General features: G+C 34.5%; 1 non-coding gene across 1 annotated transcript; it reads left to right on the forward strand.

Moving 5' to 3' along the window:
* Window positions 1-7,694: 7,694 nt before the first annotated feature.
* On the forward strand, window positions 7,695-7,768 carry Trnai-aau. Its single transcript has one exon. It is a non-coding gene; the product is annotated as a tRNA-Ile (tRNA).
* Window positions 7,769-20,905: the final 13,137 nt, after the last annotated feature.

Consider the following 20,905-nt stretch of genomic DNA (forward strand, 5'->3'; position numbering starts at 1 on the left):
ATAACAGAGGCTAAAAGAAAGAGGGAAATGAGAAGGAAAAGATTATCAATGAAGGAAGCGTTTCATAACGATCTAGAAACATGCCGTGTTTCATTTCGTTTGAATATTTCTGAGGAGAGCTTTGAATATAGAGAGACATTTATTCAGTTCGTTCGAGCTGTTTATAAATGCTTTGAGAAATGTATTTTTAAGCATAATGGAACTTTGATCAAGCAAAAAGATTCGACTCTATTAAGAACATTTTAATCCTTTCAATGGTAAGTAGGTTTTGGAAATGTACTGGGCAGTAATATATCTGTGAGTTTTGTTGTCAAAGATCTTTTTATTATACTTATTGATTTGATTAGACAATTATTAAAATTGCGGAACATTAAATTGTTTTATATAGTATGTGGAGAAAATTGAAACATGCGAGTTCCTGATGCTATATAATGTTATGTGAGAAGATATGTATAGTTTCTTCTTTATCAGAATTCAAATATTACCTTCACAAACTTGATGTAATAGTTGCTTTTTCTTCGGAAAATATTTTTCGACGAATTAACTGTTGGATCGTACAAAGATATACTTCGCGGTTTTTATCAATTTGTAACCATTAATTTTTAGTTTGTGAAACTGAAACTCGAAGATATTGTATATTTTATTCATTTTGTACATTGTAATGTGTTTGTCAATTCTTTTGTTGTGTTTTCGTTAATTAAACTTTGCTAGAAATAGTTTCGAGGTGCTTAGTATTTTTTTAGTAGCACAAGTAATATATACTATTTGTTTATTATTCGATAAAAAAGTAAAGTCAGAATAATTTTGTTACAAAATATATTTTAAATCGAACGTAAAATATTGCCTATCTTACAATACATATTCTCGCAGTCAAATCGAATTTCAAACGACAAACACTTGTAAAATACCGGCGATACAAGCTACCAACCGAAACCAACACCAACGATATTTATACCCATTAACAGAAAACTAGAACGAAAGCTGAAGCACAATACACTGCGCACGAGCGACGTTCCATTAGCATAAATCGCCAAGCGGAGAACGATAAAAGCTACAAACGAGTCCTGTTTTCTAATTACGAAACCAGACCCGCCCATAGTCGTGTCTCATTATGAATCTTACCAACGTCCAGTGCTTGAAACATGGACAATAGAAGGTTATACGTCATCCAAACATTGGTAATTTATTCGAATAGATTAAACGAACGATTTATTCAATTTATTAGCCTAAAATTTAGTAGATAATAACGCATACATATACGTAATGATTTCGCTATATCGATTTGATACTTCGATTTCTGAATCTTTCTCTTTTTCAATAAATATTTCTATCTTCTGGTAAATTTTTATATTTATAAAACTGAGCATTTTCCCTTTTGTATATGATTTTACTTTTTCAACTTTTATACTGAGTGTTATAGACTTCTCCAGCCAAACTTTATTGATATATTCTATAATCAGTATAAATCAAGGAAAAAATGTTATATCAATAATTGTATATAGAATATATGTACTCCTAGAATATATAGACAAAGTTTAAAAAAAAACTGGACATATCCTATATAATGGGAATAAAAAATGATTTATTAATAATCTATGATTGCTGATTTTATTATGCATGCTGGTTGATTCAATTATATAAGAGTTATGCATTCAATTATATCAGACAAGTCTCATACGCTGGTTTGAGACTTTTGCGCACTACTGTACGTTTTACACATGACCTCCGTGGTTAGTTCACAGCTGCCATGTGTCATAGCAGACCGAGTGTCAACGATGCAGTTCGTACGTCACGAACAGACATACGGGTTCATTAGACGAGTCGATCAGATGAGGTTCTGTGAAAGATTGTAGCTTGTATTGAGTGTATCCTGCAGGATGTCTATCGAAGATCAGGACAAGATAGGATTGCTTCACTGTTAATCTGCTAATTGAGTCATTCCTCAACCAGAAGCTCCTCTAATCTTACAATAATTATATAATCTAGAAAGTAAAGACACTCTATTTATAAAAGATCTTCTAGGATCAGGATGTCTTCAAAATATTCAAATGAATCGGAACCTTTTCTCAATCTTCGAGTAATTATTATGCCAAAGGTCTTCGCTAGTATTATAAAACTATTTTCCAATTGATGCCTTCGCAATGTAAGGCTAGCTATTGGTCGAAACATTCATTAATTATGTAATTCTTTATCTATCTATCTATCTATTTATTTACCTACTTATAAGTGATTCCAGTATTGAAAGATAACTAGATCATTATATTAGCATTATGTCTTGAGACAGCCCACATATGTCGAAGTGTATTGAAATACACGCATTGCTTCCTAGATTTCACCAAATCGGAATAGGATCTCAACAGCCAGGATGGTCTGTACTGATTCCTTCATTAATGCAACCTATTGCCAATGTCGATATCAATCTACACACATTGTAACTTGCTTCATGAAACTTGAGGATTCCTAGGGATTGATTAATGAGTCTCGTAACAGATTGCTTAAGCCTTAAGAAATCGCGAGACTATCTTCCATCTTGAAGGAAAAAATACAGGTACATTTTAATCTTTACATTTTGATTAATGACATGTAGATGTTTTATTCCGCAATAATTAAAACTGATCCGCGTCATCACGTCCCCGACCCGTCAATTGAATCTTTCTTTCTCAATTCTACACCTCTATATCGGTACGAGTAATTTTTTGACTTGCTGATTCTGACGCCAACAATGTACCCCTCCCCACCACTTTACCTTAAAAAAAGAACACTCTATAAACTGGAAAGTAGGTCAGCAATCAGCCAGGCTCACGCTCTGCCTCACACCCCTCACGCGGAACACGCTGCTGTACGAGTCGAACTACCGGTCGCCATAATATAGGCTCGTTGACGAGTATCGCCAAGCTTTGCCAGCGACCAGTTTACGCGTCGTTTCCCTATACAACCGCGACCAAACGGTAGAATGGATAGAAACGGTGGAGTTGGGGTCGTAGCAGCGCGTGGGATGGCGTTGGCGGTTATTGAATTATTAATTAAGTCAGTTAATTAATAAACGATAGGCCACAGACCCAGGCAGTTGGCCAAGCCCTGGAATGCCAACTTCCAACCACTCGTTTTACGCGATCGTCACCCTCAACCGCCATTTCCAATCCTCTTACACTTCTGCTTTCATATATCTTCGATATTAGACAGCAGGCAAAGCTGACTTTCTCTTCTTCTTTATTCTCTTTCCTTCTTCTATAACCTTGTATTTCTCATTTTGCCTCTTTTTGATCTTTTTTCTTCGTCTGCTACCGTCGGCTATTATACCTTTTTCGAAGATAGTGGCAGATCCTCCATTTTTTTAGATTCATTCCGCACCTGTACATCTTCATTCGTCTAGGAAAATTAATGTTTTCTCGGAACATGAGTTTCCCTTTCTCTCCGGACGTCTTCGCGGCAAATTATTAATCGTCTCACCGCGTCATAAAGTGTAGCAACGACGAGATTCTCTTCTTCGGCAAGCGTTGCGTATAATTCTTAATTTCTGTTCTGGCGTCATCTTTTCTATCGTATTTTTGTAAGAAACTAATTTTCAGCTGGGATAATTCGTTTAGTTCTTATCCTCTTTTATTTTAGATACCTTTCTAAAAGCAAATTTTTGATTGGGAAAATCAATTTGGTTATCATTTTCCTCTTTTATGTTTTCAGGCAGTTAATTTCTCAGTAAAGACATTGGTTTCACTGTCATCTTTCTTTCCTAATTTTTTTTACTAATTTGTGACTGGGAAAATTCAATACCTTGAGTTGGTTGTCAATACGACTTTAAATTTATATTCGTAAGGGCTTTAGATATTGATTTGACTATCGTTTGTTTTCTAATTTTCTTAAAGAATTAGTTTTGAGAAAGTTAGCTTTAAATTATTTTTAAATTTGATTCTGTTGTTATCTGTTTTCCTAATTTTTAAGGATCTAACTTTATGGGAGAAAACTTGATTTCACTGTCATCTTGTATTCCTAACTTTTCAGCAGGCTAATTTTCGGTTGAGAAAATTTATTTGATTGTCATCTCCTCTTTTTATAATTAATTACTGGCTGGGGAAATTAGCAGAGCTGGTTACGTACTGATAGTAATAGAAGAGGGATGAAATCGACGGTTTGTACGATATTTGTTACTGATCGAGTGGTAATTAATAGGAGTTTAATGATGCAGGTTTGAGCAAATTTGATGGAAGATAACAATATGCCAGATTGAAGGGTATTAACGATAATACGCAATTTGATGGATTAGATGCAGGATGATTCCAAAGCAATTGAATTTCATAAGCTGTATATCGATCGAAATTTTACCTTGTAACTAAACGTCATCAGTTTAATTAGCGTACTCGAAATTTGATTATTCTTTGATCTTTAAATATATACAGGATGGTTGGTAACTGATGGTACAAGCGGAAAAGGGATGATCCTACGTAAAAAAAGAAGTCGAAAATATACAATAAAAATTTTTCGTTTGAGGCTTTGTTTTCGAGAAAATCGACTTTGAATTTTCGCTCGGTACGCGTGCACTTTATCACGTCTCGTTATAACGGATCTCACTATAGATCGTTGTCTCGATGGAAAAATATAAAAAAAAATTAAAAAAAAAAATTTTATTCTATATTTTCGACTTCTTTTTTCGCGTTGAATCACCCCCTTTCCGCTTGTACCACCAGTTACTAACCACCCTGTATATAATCAAATATGTAACATATTATTATTTCTTGTCAATTTATTAGTTATCATTATTGATTGAACTTTAATAATAATTAAAATAAATTGATATATAATATTATTAATTTATACGTGCTAAATATCGATTATTATACATAGTTAGCCCAGTCGCTTACCCTCTTCAAGAAATTTTTCTATCGTTAAGAAATCTTCTTTAGGTTTGAGAAAAATATGAAAAATTCATTAGGGATATACGTAGATAATTTCTCGTTTCACTTTCATCTTAAAGTTGTTCTTAAAGTATTATAGGTATAAAGTGAGCCAAGACAAAGATGAGATTGAGACATAAAAATTCGAAGACTGTAACAGAGTTAATTTCTATTCTCATCTGTGTGATTATCGTCTTTATGCATCAATGGAACAAATATAGTTATAAAAAAGGAGCAAAGATAAAAATTACGTAGTAAGATTTTGAAAACATCTTAATTTCATAATGGAAAATAAAGTTCCATTTTGGTTATAAACATTCTGCAAATTTATTATGCATCGAAATACTTCTATTATAATTAAACGCTACTTCATTTTGTAACGACGATGGATAATAAATATTGCTATTATTTGCAAGTAGATATAACTATGCAATCCAGAAGTCTGACCGCTGATTTTCATTACCGATTTCCCGGGAACCTCGATTTCAACGTGTTTAATTCGAAAAGGAAAATATTTTGGTTGTTGGCAACGGTATTTATAAAATTTGTTACAAAAATCGTTGATTTTTCAACGGACTGATATTTGACTTCGAGATAAACGTTATATCTATCTGCTCGTTCGCAAAACACCAGTTAGCTTGCGCAAATATTTATAAAGCCAGACGCAAAAGCGGAAACGTTCGAATTTATTTTTCGTTATAATTGTGATGTTAAAACTGCGAGACAGAATGACGGTCACTGTCATCGACAAGTTGTGATTTCTGCTTCCATCATTTCTTTCTTTATCTCGTTTGTTTCTTTTTTCTTTATTTTTTTTTTTTTACTAGTTTCGTCATTGAATTAATTTTAATCACATGTAAATCACGATAACCATAAAATTGTATCGTAATGCCATTAAAAAATTACTCCACTGATGTAACAATTGTGGAATATTTTATTCCAGGTTTGTTATTATAAGTTTAGTTATATAGCTTTTGTCGACACAACTATTTCTTCACAGAGATACAAATTTTGGTTAATTATAAGGTAATAGAGAGGTAATAGAGCGCGAAACGTTTGAATAAGACGGTGGGGTTGACTGCTAAGTGAGAGTTGATGATGTTAGATAGCCTATAGCCAAAAAGATACCGTAGAATACAAATTACGTTAAATTATAACTTAATTACGTATAAAATTTTAATCCACGTATTGCGTTCTATAAATGGAGAAATTAGTTTGATATCTTAATCGACGTTTTGACTTCGGACAGATTATAGTAAAGAAAATATATTAATATGAATTATAGTTTACTTACAAATTAAATGTCTATTGCGTTTTATAAATGAATTTTTACGGGTACAATAAATAAATACAATGAATAAATAAATTTATATCATAATGAAATTACTTTTCAATATTTAATAAGTCAATTTGTCTTTCGATCTTCAAAATTTAATCAAAGAGCCTGGTTGAAAATGTCTGATAAAAAAGAAATTTCTATCAAATGTTCCAAGAATGCAAAATTCATTTCATGTATGTAAATTGCCTTGTTTTGAATAATTACTATCGCAAACAATAAAAAGGGCCAGTTAAAGTGTATTGTTTCGTTTCATCGACTATTATTCAATTTATCTAAAATGCAAATTCGATATCAGTTTGCTGGTGCACGTAATGTAGTCACACACATATTCGAAAGGCGCGTAACGCGAAATCGGACGTAATGTAATTTCCATACAGAAACAGTCAAAGTAGAGACTCGAATGAAACTCATAAAATACTTCTACGGGCATTTACGCGGCTGTGCAATTTTTTTCTACAACATTTCTGAGCTTCGTGACGCTTTATCGGGATAGCTTTTAATCATCGTGCCGCGTTTCTTCCGGGCACCCGTTAGATAAAAGTTAGATGTGCGACAAACGTGGTGTAAGTTAGGGGAGAACGGCGGGAAGTACCAACACGATACGATAAGCTAGAGGCACTCGTACGTTGCAAAAAAAAAAAAAAGCGAAACCAAAAATGGAGAAATATCATAACTACATATATGTCACAACTTCGCCATCGTGGTCTCCTGCACTCTAGATTTAAGGCCTCTTCAAGACGTCTATTCCTTCCACTTTATTTTTATCTTCAAAGAGAGGAATAAATACAAACTGTGACAATATAAGTATTATAATTTCTATATTTACTTGTTTAATTTTTATTTAATTTAACTTTCTCAGTTGTTTGCAAGTTCCCAGATATTTTTTCATTCATTTTCTCTCGGTATTATTTTTATAATAAAAATATTGTAAATATATATTGTAACATCACCTATTTCATTTTTAGTTTCGGTTTATCATAATTTTGTTATATTTAGTTACTTAATTCGTAACATGCTAACGCGAATATTGTTACATGCAATTAAATTGTTTGCTTGTTTGATAGATAACAAGACATTGATAACGAACGAGTGAAGAACGCAATTAATATGAAGTATAACCCCAAAAGCAACCTGTTGCCAGCGGTAATAAATAAGGCGGTTGATCGTATCGTTGGGAAATTTGTGCTTCTCGAGCTTTCTGATCCTTGTCTGGCGTTTCTTCTTGCTTTTAATGTTGTTCTCACTTCACGATTATTGCTTATTTATGGACTTACTAATTTCAAACGCAAAGTTTTCCAGTTATCTTTATCCTTCTGAATGAGAACTTGGGAACATTGCGCTAATTGTTATCGAAAATTGATTCTCCACTATCATAATGATTAATTTGTTGAATTTTTTTTATGATTTATAATTATGATACGTGAGTATTTTGTTCACTAGTAAAATTACAACCTGTTTTTTCAACTGGCTCATTAGCTCAGTTGGTTAGAGCGTCGTGCTAATAACGCGAAGGTCGTGGGTTCGATCCCCTCATGAGCCAAAAAAAAGATTATTAGAACACCGGGGATATTATGTTTATTCTCTGAAATCTTATCTTTTCTTTTACAAAAACTTTCTGCATCGAAGCAATCGATAAACTTGCTGCTATCGCGTCTAAATTCTTGAAAAAACAAGAATCAGAAATCACTACTAAACACAGTACAACCAAACAAACCCTAGTCCTAAACATATTAAATCCTCTTTTTTTGTGTATGTATCGGTAGAACATGAATATTTATGCAAATTCACATTTTTATTAATACTCTCAATATTCTTAGCATAGATACTTGCTTCATTTATTAAATCATCGACTATAAAGTTTTGAATTATTCGCTAATTCACGGTGCACGCTTATGTCGAAATTCTCATTTCTTCTGCATCTGCAGCATCCAGTGCAATACACAATAAGAAACAGCAAAATGGTGGACATTGATGAATGAGCGCACGACTCACAAGCATTATTCTTTCGCCGTGCAGGAAAATTTTGATCCGATCCATCAGTGCGTGCACGTGATCACCCATGTTCGCTATTATTTCAACGTTCTTTCCAATTTCTCTGTGGCTAGTCCGGAAATAAAGGCGAGCCCTGTCACAGAAGTGGTGGTCAAGTAGAAAAACGATGACAGCGTGTACATGGTCGCCGGCTGAAGAGAAGAACGAAAGCAAATGTCGGCGCATCGACGACGATGAGAAATAGAAAACTATAGCCGAGCGAAACCGAACGAGAAAAATCGAGCCTGGAGGAACGAAGGTCGCGAAGCCCAGAGAATCGAATTACGCGATACGGACCATAAAATAAATAGACGAATATTCATTCCATTCCGACATCCACCTATTCGCCCACCCCATGTCCTCTGTTTTCTTTGCGTTTATTCTTTTTACGTTTCGTTGTTTTCTCTTTCTTATTTTTTGTTATCGCTTGTTCCCAGTTTCGTGTTAATCGATTACTTTATTAGCGGAGTCGGTGATTCTCAAAAGACAGAGTTGGTAGTCAGAGCTCTTTTTGGGGGCGAATAAGATTGAATGTCAAGCAAATTTATTAATTGTGACAGTGGGATACGTGATGAGTAATAGCCATATTTAGTTCAAATAATATTCGAATAGTAGAGAATTGATTGTGGAATTGGAATTTTGAGATTTTAGCGGCATTGGAAAATTACGTTTTGTAATTAAAAATTTACTTCTCATTAGATTAATAGAAAGAAAAAGAAACCTCAATCCACTTTTGCATTTGGTTACATGATCGGCCACACTTAATTCCAATCAAATTATCTTCAATTTAAAATTTTCCCTTTCGTCGTCCTCATTCTGAATTGCTCACCAATTCACGGCGCACGTTTACGTCGTTTCAATTTTCCACGTTTCCGTTCGCTTACAATTCAGCCGGATATCCCACGTTTCCCTTTTTCCGTGGATCGACACGACGAGTAATTCGAAGGCCGAATACTTTCAAAGGCGCTCGAGATTTGCCGCGATATCAACCCCCCCCCCCTCCGCGCATTTTCCCATCCCGTTTCTCTTTCCCCTCAACAATTCGATACCAAATGGCCAACTACAAAATTCGCCTAGCTCTCTCTCGTCACGTCTCGCTAAGATACAATATACCTGCCCGGTGATAGCATCGAGTGTAAACTGCGGAAAGTGTCACGTAGCCTGACGGCAGATTTCTCGTTTGAATTTGTTTCAATAGGAAACTTTTAACGACAGATTAAAAAGTGGTCATATAACATATAATAAAAATAAATATACGATATAGTATTTAATAAAAATAAATAATAAATGATATAATATAGTATCGTAATGAATAAAAATGTATGAAGCAATATATAATCTCAATGTAAATTAAAAAATTTAAAAATTTAAAAATTTCAATGTGAGATCAGAAAGTATAATTCTATAATTAAAAGAAATATATGCTAAAAACAAAATGAAATTAAGTATAGAAAGTACTTTTAATTGATTATGAAGATACAGTACTACGAAGCATAATAGATGTAGGTATCTAAATCCTATAAAACCTTTGAATGGCAGCCTGCACCAGTGTGACCTACATTTTTTGTGTAAATGCATGCACTTAGTGGTAGTAATAGTATAAAAAACACAGACATGGTCTGTCACTGACCAAGGCACTGTTAAGGAGGTTGCGAGAGTCCTCTAGAAAATTAACCGACGAATTTCCATGTCTAGCTTTCGCATACCGATTTCTTTCGCCGGCTTCTTTTCAGCCGCGGTTTTCACGAGGAACATTCCGAATATCACAAATAGGCAGGACGAAACCGAAACGTGATTCAGTTCGTAACGGGACAAAAACTGTAATCGAATTCGTCGTCTAGTTGCACAACTCTCTTTTCCAGTAGCGTGACTCCACGAATTTTTTTCTCACCCTCGTCTCGCGATTTGAGTGAATACCATCTGTCTGAATAGTCTGAACGAATTGAAGAAGTTCAACAATGGAACGAAGGGGCCGATATTAGCGCCCCGACATTTGCGTTTTGTAGTAGCAAGAACAGTTTAACGAAGAAAATAATTAGTTGCACGAAAGTATTTGAATACACTTGTCATGAAAAGCATTACTAACATGTCCATATTGTACGTTTCACAGTAAAATATTTTAAAATTTCGTTAACATCGTGATGGGATACGGCTATGTTGATTAGATTAGTAGAATTTGCAAATTGGGAAAATGGAAAATATTTACGCAACATTTTGCAAACATATACTAAACACAAAATTAGTGTACAGCATGAACAGCCATTTTCAGGATACAAAACAGTTGTTAGAATATTTACTAGGTGAAACAAATTACTTGTTAGATCGCATTTCCTTAATTCAACTCGTAAAAATGTAAATACATAAAATGTAAAATATAAAAATATAAATATCCGTAGTCTAGTTATCAGAACTTCTTCAACAGTGTCATAACACTTTTATGAGGGCGTTAGCAGCGTCTGCTGATCAGTATGCCGAGGAAGGAACGGAAGACTTAGCATCGCTCTCTCTTACCTCCCATGTGGCTTCACCCTGAGCCAAGGGTAGGGAGTATAAAATTTCCCAGGAGATACAGCTCGTGGGTAGATGGACCAATGATAGGGGAGGAACGGAGGAACGATGAAAAAGGACGAAACTCACGATACGTGCGTGATTCTTGAACGCGGATGACTCTCGCCGCTGGAACTTTCCGGCTGAAACAATTACCAGCCATAGTAGAGAAAGAGAGAGAGAGAGAGAGAGGGGATTTTATACGATAAGGGCTGTACGGAGCAAGAATGAACGTGCCGACGTGTTCCAAGTCAGTTTACAAATGTACGACGCTTTTGGTACATGATTTAAAGATTGAACGACTTGTTTAGAGATTTTTTTCTGGAAATTGAAGTACAGTGATTATGAAAAGTATATATTTACTTTCCAACGGAGCATTTGTTTATTAGGTTCCACGTTTGATTTTCACGGTATTACATTTTCATGATCATACGAAAGTATTACTAAATGATATGATTCGGACTTGATTAATTGGTATATTAGTGCGATAATGAATACAGTGGTGTACAAATATTTTTTGTAGCCACCATATATTAACTTTGTCGTTTATAAATAACACTCATAACAGTTGTATAATACGATGAATATTTTGTTGAAATATTATGAAATTTATTATACGAAAAATATAAACATGCTGCAATGTCTTTTTAGTTTCCAAGAAAAAAGACAAAAAATAACAAATGCAAGTTTTAATATCAAAATCCCAGAGCCAGAGCGTATTAAGTTATACTTTTTAAACTTTAGAGAACAGATCAAAGTTGCAAAAACCTTGTAACGAAAAACGGATTTAATATCATTTTTGCGCCATTATATTAAAAAGAACTTAGAACGAAAAATTTTTACTATCAGAAAGAGTGAAAAATTTGATACAGGAAACATGTAAAATATCATATTTTTTTAATCTAAATCTCGAACCACGCTGTATCGAACGAAAAGCGAAAGACGTTCGCGATTAATACAGCATTATTCGATATCGAGTCAGATTCGGGTCGTGATCAGAAGCAATTGTGGCTGCTTAAAGCGGATGGCTTTTGTCTCGCGAGGAAAAGACTTAAAATGGGGAGCGCAAATTAATGACGGCCGCGAGTGGAGTATTCTGTAGTTCTTTCGTGGCGTCTTCTGGCAGCGGAGTTGCCAGGAAGCCCGGCAAAAAGCGGAAAAAGTGTTAAGCGCGTGGAAGTAGCTATCGCTGATAGAAGTAATGGTCCTCGGAAAAAGAAGGAAACGGGACTAAGAATCCTCTCTAACGTCCAAAGGTCTATATGTTACCATATCTCTGGAACAGTAACATATTTCTCCGCTAATCTATTCGAGCTGCTCGACGTACCCCCATTTTTGTCGGCCGTTGTTCCTTGAAATTTTCATCGATCATCACCATTCCACGGAAATTCGCTTATAAAATGATTCGCTTTCAACTCGGGCGAAATATCTCGAGGAAAATTCGTTTAACTGTCGCCAATATGCACATTTACATTTCACGTTCATTCGCTTATGTGTCTTGTGAATTTTCTTGGTCTTTTTCTTTATTCTGTGAAATTAAATTCGATGCGAGTCGTGTAGCATAAATATTCCTCCTACGTACATTCTAATTATAATAATAAACAAAATTCAAATTTTTCTTATTATGACAAATTTAATTTGTTATAATAAGCTGTTGACAATCAAGGGCTTCTATCAAATATGTATGATTTCTTGGAACTTTCAATTTTCAATTAAAAGATCTTTTAGGTACGAAGTTATAAGTACAATATCTATGTATATAGACAAGGAGCGCATAAATTTCGTCGGTAGTGTTTCAAAAAACATTTTCAAACTTTTAAACTACCACTTTTTAAAAAGTTGCAAATATATGAACGAGTCAATATATGTGGCCGATTATAGCGCATAATCTTTCTGTTAAAAAGTAATTTATCTTCAAGATTGGTTTCGAATGATCATGAAAGTTAGTATTATCTTCTTCATTTACATATTTATTTACATTTCATGTTATGGTATCTGGAATTCTGTTGATGTTTCTCTGTTATACCCTCCATAGTCAGTATTTTATTCATATACCGCAGGAAAAATGTATTATTGATTGCAACTTTTTATTTGAGATCTTATATTTCGGATTTAACAAGGGTATGAACTTTTATAAGAATAGTCGTTTCTTTTTATATAATATTTCGTTACAAGATACGATTTTCTATTATGGATAAAATTTGGGATTTTATTGTCATACAGAAGAATATTTTATGCATACATTATAGAGAAATTTCATACGTCAGAGCGCGTTAAACAATTAATTATAATAGTTGAAATGTGAGCAGAGTCCATTTGCATTCAACGCATGGGAAGCATATATAATCACCTGTGCAACATTTGTCATCCACATCTTCGTATGCCATACGCATGTATAGCTTTCTAAGTAGAGAAATTACTACATGAAACGAATGGAAAATATTACTCGTATTTTTACAAGGAAGAAACTGCGTTCCAAAAAATCGAAACAGATAAATATCTTAAAACTGTTTATTGTATGATTATATTAATGATATTGTTTACTTTTTTCTTTTTTATCTTCGAAAATATATTTCACGAATATTCGACTTTATATCCCAATATCGTGGAAACCATACTAAAACGAAAGAACCGGAAAATTGCGTGTTCCTTAATCGTCTCGAAAATGTAATTCAACCCTCTCTTATCGGCTGAGGTAAACGACATCTACGAAGAATTGCAGCCACCCTTAATCTAAATGTAAACGTTTTACGAGACATCGACGCGAGTGCCTCCTTATTTATCTCTGCTATAACACGCTATATAATATCAAGCTCCCCTGTCGAATCAAGTACTAAAAATACCCGTAAAACCTTCATTTTAAAACTTCGACTGACTCGCTTCACAATCCAACCTCGAAAATACAACTTTCGAGTAAACTATTTCCCTCGTTCAATTTTTATCCAATTATATTACATAGCATTTTACATCAAAAAACAATTATGTTGTACCGCACGCTACAGTAAACTTCCCAACTCTGGAAAAATGTAGTACAAAAGTATAAAATAAGTTTCTTCATATATTTGAATAATTGTGAATATTTTGTTATTTCAATGTACAAAGCTACTAAGATGCTAAAGAGGCTACAGTAATATACCTATTGTCTAGTAAGCTGTAAAAGCTTGTGCTAATCTTCACAGTCCAATATTCACAATATTTCAGTCCATAGTCACAATATTTCGAAAACTACAAAATCTTGAAAAACTCTACCAACAAACTTAACGATTATCATTAAAATATATTAGAAAATGTTTAAATAAATTGAAATTTTTCTGAACCCAGCTAAAGAAATGAAATCAAAATAGATATTAGTTTCGTATACCAAATATTACACCATCACTTTATTTTCGATATTTTACATATTTCTTCTCATTATATTACGTTTCATATATCTGTACACTTTTAAATTTCCAATAAATGCACAATCATTCACAGTCATCGCAATATTTCCAATGTTTTCTACCATATAACCACCCCCCCTCCCTGAAACGCTCTTGAAAACAAAACGTGAATAAAAAACGAATAGTAGGAAAAAATCCAAAATAAAATAGTCGAATATATTCGCATGGAGGATAAGGCCGACAAATAGGAAAAAGTTGAGCCAGCCGGCGAGGGAAAATATCGTGCCACGTGTTACCCTGAAAAATTAATCGTTTCAGGACTCTCCGGGGAGAAACTGCGGCTGCCACCCCCATCCCTTGTCGTAGCCAAGTCCTGGAGGACGAGTTAGCCCGTAAATTCTCGGCGAACGCGACGCATCGTCCGGCCAGCATGAAAATTAATGACAGGGGCGTGATAGGAGGTGGGTTCCTCGGGCAAGTAACCCTGCAAGACTGAGCGGAGGTGGCGCTGGCGTGGCAATAATGCAAACAGACATGCGATAATCTGCGATAGCTCGTTAGCAGAGGCGAGGAACACGTAAGTCATACGTGTGTTTCTGCCACGTGCCCCTTGACGAGGGTTGCTTACGTGTTTCCAAGCCACCACCAAGGATGATCGCCTTGTAGAGTGCCCGGAAAGCGATCCCATTTCGTCTTCCATTCCTAGCCAATGCGTTTTAAGGGGTTTTTTTTTAACGGAACAGAAAACGTGCAATTTATACGACACGCCTTGGATCAAACAGCGTTGGCTAAGAAAGAGCAATTCTCTGCTCTTTTCGTGGCTTTCGGGAGGGTTAAAAGAGATTATGAGGCTGGATAAAGAGAAGCGGGGATGTTTAACGAGCATTTGTAGGGGTGAATAGTTACGATGGATTAAAATTTGGGAGCAAATTGTAAATTGTGATACTTCTAGCCACGTTACAAAATTTGAACCCGTACAATCGAGACATATTTCTTAGAACAGTAATCAATGCCCTATGGTATATCCGCAACAAAATCCGTCACTACCTGTACGTAAAATCGGCTTCCGAAGAAATAAAACGACCACGTAATCGCTACCAGAACAGACAGGAGAATTATCCCGATACAACAGCTGCAGAACTTTATACATCTGATGGACCCAGGAGATTACGGAGAAAACACTCGGTTGACGAGATTAGAGATTTCTTCTCTGATTAAGCATTAAATCTCCACAAATTCCACGATGCTTAATTAACGCAATTACGCTAACGGAATTGATACTGACGTTTTTATAAAGGGATAAACGTCTACGTGTTAAATGAACCTACGCCAATAAGGCGATCTACCGAGTATCCTTATTTGGATAAATTGTAAAGCTTCTACGAAGAAAAAAATACTACTTCTACTATTAATTATGTATTATATGATATATGATAGTTTTTTTATTATATATGGTACTATATTCAAGAATATATCTTTGAATATATAATACCATTCTGAATATACTATTTATATATGTTATACAAAAGATCTTTCGTGGTATACGATATCACACGATTATCATGACCACAATAATATTGTTTGGAACAAACTCGAGAGTATATATAGAAGTTACAAGATATTTACTGCAAACGATTTTAAATGGGTCTAACTAATCTATTCGTATGTCCAATCCAGAATTGTAGGGTTTCAGCAATTAGCCACGAGAACGATCGATTTAAATGAAACATTCTCGGAACAAGATTCAGGGATAACGCCGGAAGACATATCGGCTAGCTTGAAAGGACTTAGTGGAAGCGTTAAAGCAAACCGTACTTGGAGAATCGGGCCGAAATCAATATCTTCGTACACCTTGAACACGACTCACAAATCCTAGTAATGTTCGACTTACTAAAGCGATCATATCGATTAATTAACATTAAACACGATAACTACTGGTTTTGAATTTTGCACTGTTTTCTTTTATCGACATATACTGCGTTAGAAAAGTGGTAACCTTAAAAACTATTATAACGTTTTTACAATCTTGTGATAAGAATCCCTAAATATTAAAAATGTATAAGAAACTCATACGTAAAGCCTGTTCTCAAATTGGGTCAGTCAGTTTTGAAATTTGGAAAGAAACAAATGCTAAGAATTGGATAATGTTGCAGTATATTTTCATTTCTAATACTTTTATCTTTTAAAGATGACAACTACAGCTACAAAAATTAATTATCGGTCAGTTTTTTAAATTAAGGAAAAGCAAAAGATAGCAAAGTACATTTCCTACATTTATAAATGTCTATGCAAATTTATATTCTTATTAATACAAGCAAAGAAATAGAACTTGGTTAGTGATTTGTTTCACTTATTTAATATTATAACGAGTACTCTGCTATAGATCCATTTTTCCACCTTCAAGGCTAAAAGTATATTTTTAATACTACACAGAGTTGTATTTGCGATTTTTCTTAGAAATTTATGTAGATTTACAGTGGTTCGATTTTGCGAATTTATATGGTTTGTTACAAAATTTTATATTTTTTCTTGCACATATATCTTTTTTACACACTTTTCATTTTTAGATTTTAAGCTTTCACGATAGCTAGATGACATGTTTGTGGTCTTTCGGGTTTCAATCATATTTGTATCAATACGAAAGCGCTTGGTTTCGACGTTTCATGAACATCCCTTTTGAACGAATTCCTCGTAAACTTTACATTGCCACTTCTCTCAGACAGCTTTAGTGAATGCTTCAGTTAATAGTTCTATTCTCAAATAATTGCATATTAATGTAAGTGGTGCAATTAATAAGTATTCCTCAATTGTCATAAAACAGCATAAATAACAATTAAAGAAAATAACGAAAAAATACAAATACGCCATAGAATTAGGAGAAGAAAAACAAGTCATAGCGACGTGACGTTGTACCACGATAAGTGATTAGAAATGCGACTGGTGACCACTGCCAATCATCCGGAAGCCGCTAGCCGCATAGCAATTTCCTGTGGCTCCTGCAGGGCCATGCTCGAGCCCTCGGTGCGTCCTTTAACTGCCTCATACCTCCGCGATGATCAATCCGAAGATTTAGAGAGGCTTTCGTCCCCTCTAACAGAGAATCTAGTCCTGTCTCCTTTACAGATTGCACCCCGAAACAATCGCCCATTCAGCTAATTGTATCGCTTGGATTTTTTCCTCTATCCTTTCCTTTCATTTTCTTCCTCGTTAGACTTTGCCACACTCTTCCCTTCATCTTTTATTATTCTACGCGTATATTCGAGAATAGAGTAGTCGCCGAAACGATTCTCTCTTAATTCGAATGTATTCTTTAGCAAGTTGAATATTTCTCTTTCGAACTTTTACTTTTATTGAAAGAATTTAGCGTGATTGAGTTAATGAACAATTGTAAAACGTTGGGGAATTATTGATAAGTATTCTAGAGTCTTGTTCAGATTTGTACAAAGTAGGAAAGAGTAAACGATATGAGACTCGAGTTAATACAGTTTGTAATAAATTAACAGATAAATTAAATATGCAATAACAATAACCCATGATATGTAGTAATAAGATATATGGTATATATAATATAATGTATAATTACACGAAAGTATATCTACGCCGTTTTTCTTCTACGTATTCATTCGAGAGCAAGATAGTTGTCAGAAAGATTCTCTGTTGATTTCAATGTGCTCTTTCGTAAGTTGAAGATGGATGGTTTAAGTTAGGCTTAATGGAAAGTAGATGGAAATCTTTTCTGAAGTAGAAAATTGTTAAAAAGTTGCGGTTATTATATTAGTTTCGTCCTGTCCCCGTATTTTTCGATCTTTCGCACAGGCGCATCTATCCACATAGCCATAATGGTGCAATCCCTGTTAGGTTGATGCAAACAAAAATACATTTGCCATGCAATATATACATACAGAATGTTCATTTCTATTTTTCGGTATATGTATCGGCATTGTCTGGCTGCTTGTTTACTGTTCCTGTATTGTTTACATTTATGTCGCACTTGTTTACATATTTAGCATGTGGATTATATTTTTATGATATATTCCCGGACTATCTGTTTATATTTTCGAGATATCTGTTTATATATTCGAGATATATTCTTTCATTTACAATTAATTGGAAACGAATTGCCTTAAAATACCGACGCTTTCTTCATAAAGAATAAAACAATACAGTTTGATTGGCATATAAAAAGATATCTACTTCCTCAGAAATGTCAATGACTTAAAGTTATACCATATATAACGTTATAAATATAACGTTATACCATACAACGTTATGTTATGTAAAGTAACACGTTATAACGTTATACCATATAACTTAATATGTTATAAAGTTATAACATGAAACAGGTTACGTTATAACGATATACCGTATAACGTTATACGATATAACGTAATATCTTATAACGTTATACCATGTAACGTGTTACGTTATAACGCTAAACCATATAACGCTATGTTATTTAACGTAATACGTTATAACGTTATACGATATAACGTAATACGTTATAACGTTATACCTAACGATACACTATATACCGTAATATGTTACAACGTTGTACCAAATAACGTAACACGTTATAACGATATACTATACAACGCTATACGATATAACGTAATACGTTATAACTTTATACCATGTAACGTAATACGCTGTAACCTTATACCATAGAATGTTATGTTACATAACGTTATACGTTATAACGTTATACCATATATCGCTACGTTATGTAACGTATTACGTTATAGCGTTATACCTAACGTTATAGTACATACCATAATATGTTACAACGTTATACCATATCACGTAATACGTTATAACGTTATACTACATAACATAATACGTTATGACGTTATACTATATATCGTATTACGCAATAAGGTTATAGCAAAGAACGTAAAATGTTGTAACGTTATACCCTATAACGTAACGCGTTATAACGTTATACCATATAACGTAATACGTTATAGCGTTATACCATATAACGTTACACTATATACCGTAACACGTCACAACGTTCTACTATATCGCAATACGTTATAACGTTTTACTATATAACGTAATAGATTATAACGTTATACCATATAACGTTATGTTATATAACGTTATACCATATAACATTATACCATATAACGTCATGTTATATAACGTAGTACGCTATAACGTTATACTATATAACGTAAAACGTTATTACGTTGTACCATATAACGTAATACGTTATAATGTTATACCATTTAACGTAATTCGTTATAGCGTTATTCCATATAACATAATACGCTATAACGTTATGCCGTTATACCATATAGCGTAATACGATATAACGTTATACTATATAGCGTAAAACGTTGTGACGTTATACCATATAACGTTGTATGATATAACGTAATACGTTATAACGGTATACCATAAAACGTAATACGTTATAACGTTATAGTATATAACGTATTACGCAATAAGGTGATACCATATAACGTAATACGTTATAACGTTATACCATATAACGTTATACTATATACCGTAACACATTACAACGTCATACTATATTACGTAATACGTTGCAACGTTATTGTACATACCGTAACACGTTACAACATTATACGATACAACGTAATACGTTATAACGTTACACCATATAACGTTGTGTTATATAACGTAATACGTTATAACGTTACACAATATATCGTTATGTTATATAACTGTAATATCGAAAAATAAGGATAGAAATTTTTTTTTCGATTACTTACAATTTATTAGTGTTAAATTGAATATACAACTATAAATTGGACAGAGAACGATATTTAACGGAAACTAAATGCAATACTCGTATCTATATCAAATAACTTTACAGTTATTTGATCACTCTCGTCACAACGAATCTAACACACACACACTCTCTCTCTAACAACTCTACCAATTCTCACGACTCTACTCTTCGACGACTCGAAACCTCTAACGACTCTACTCTTCGACGATTCGAAACCTCTAACGACTCTACTCTTCGACAACTCAATTAGCTCTGATCTTCGCCAATACACTCCTGCCCGGTCGTGCTCGCTCTTGCTCTCGTCCTCTCACACACACACACACTTTTCGGCTCACATACTCTGGCCTCCCGATTGCCACTCCCTGAAATATGAAACCGTACCTCTGTTTTGACGCTGCTTATCCTTTCTCGCGTCGCTGTTACTAGGCGCTCTTGAATGTAAACAAACCACGAAAGACGACGTACACGGTGCTTTCTAATTTCAGCCGATCTCCAATCAAAGCTATTCTACGATATTACAATCGGCCTTTCCTGACAATCACATCTGCCCTCAGATGTGCTCATCATCGCCGCTCGCACTTATATCACTATCGTCAGCATTCCACCATTTCATGTGATCGGCTGCCGTGGAAGTTGTACGTGGCCCTTCGTGCTCCCCCTCTCGCTGCACTATGTATCGGTCATTTCGCAGGACTTTTATCACTCGATACGGTCCAAGAAACTTCGGATGCAGCTTTAGCCCGGGACACTTCTGCATCCTCTCGACTGCCTCTAGATCTCCCGTCCTGTACGCTGTCGCCTTCTTGCGTCTCCTGTTATACGCCCGCTTGTTTCGGATTTGGATCTCCTTGCGTCTGCACGCAGCTGATCTCGTTCCTCTTGGAACACCGCGGCCTGTTCGTCCTCGATTAGCTGACTGATCTGTGGATCGTCCCGCAGCCTCATTCGTGTTCCGAACAAC

This window comes from Bombus vosnesenskii, unplaced genomic scaffold (genome assembly GCF_011952255.1).
Source record: "Bombus vosnesenskii isolate JDL3184/JDL3185 unplaced genomic scaffold, Bvos_JDL3184-5_v1.1 scf7180000014540, whole genome shotgun sequence".
NCBI lineage: Eukaryota > Metazoa > Arthropoda > Insecta > Hymenoptera > Apidae > Bombus > Bombus vosnesenskii.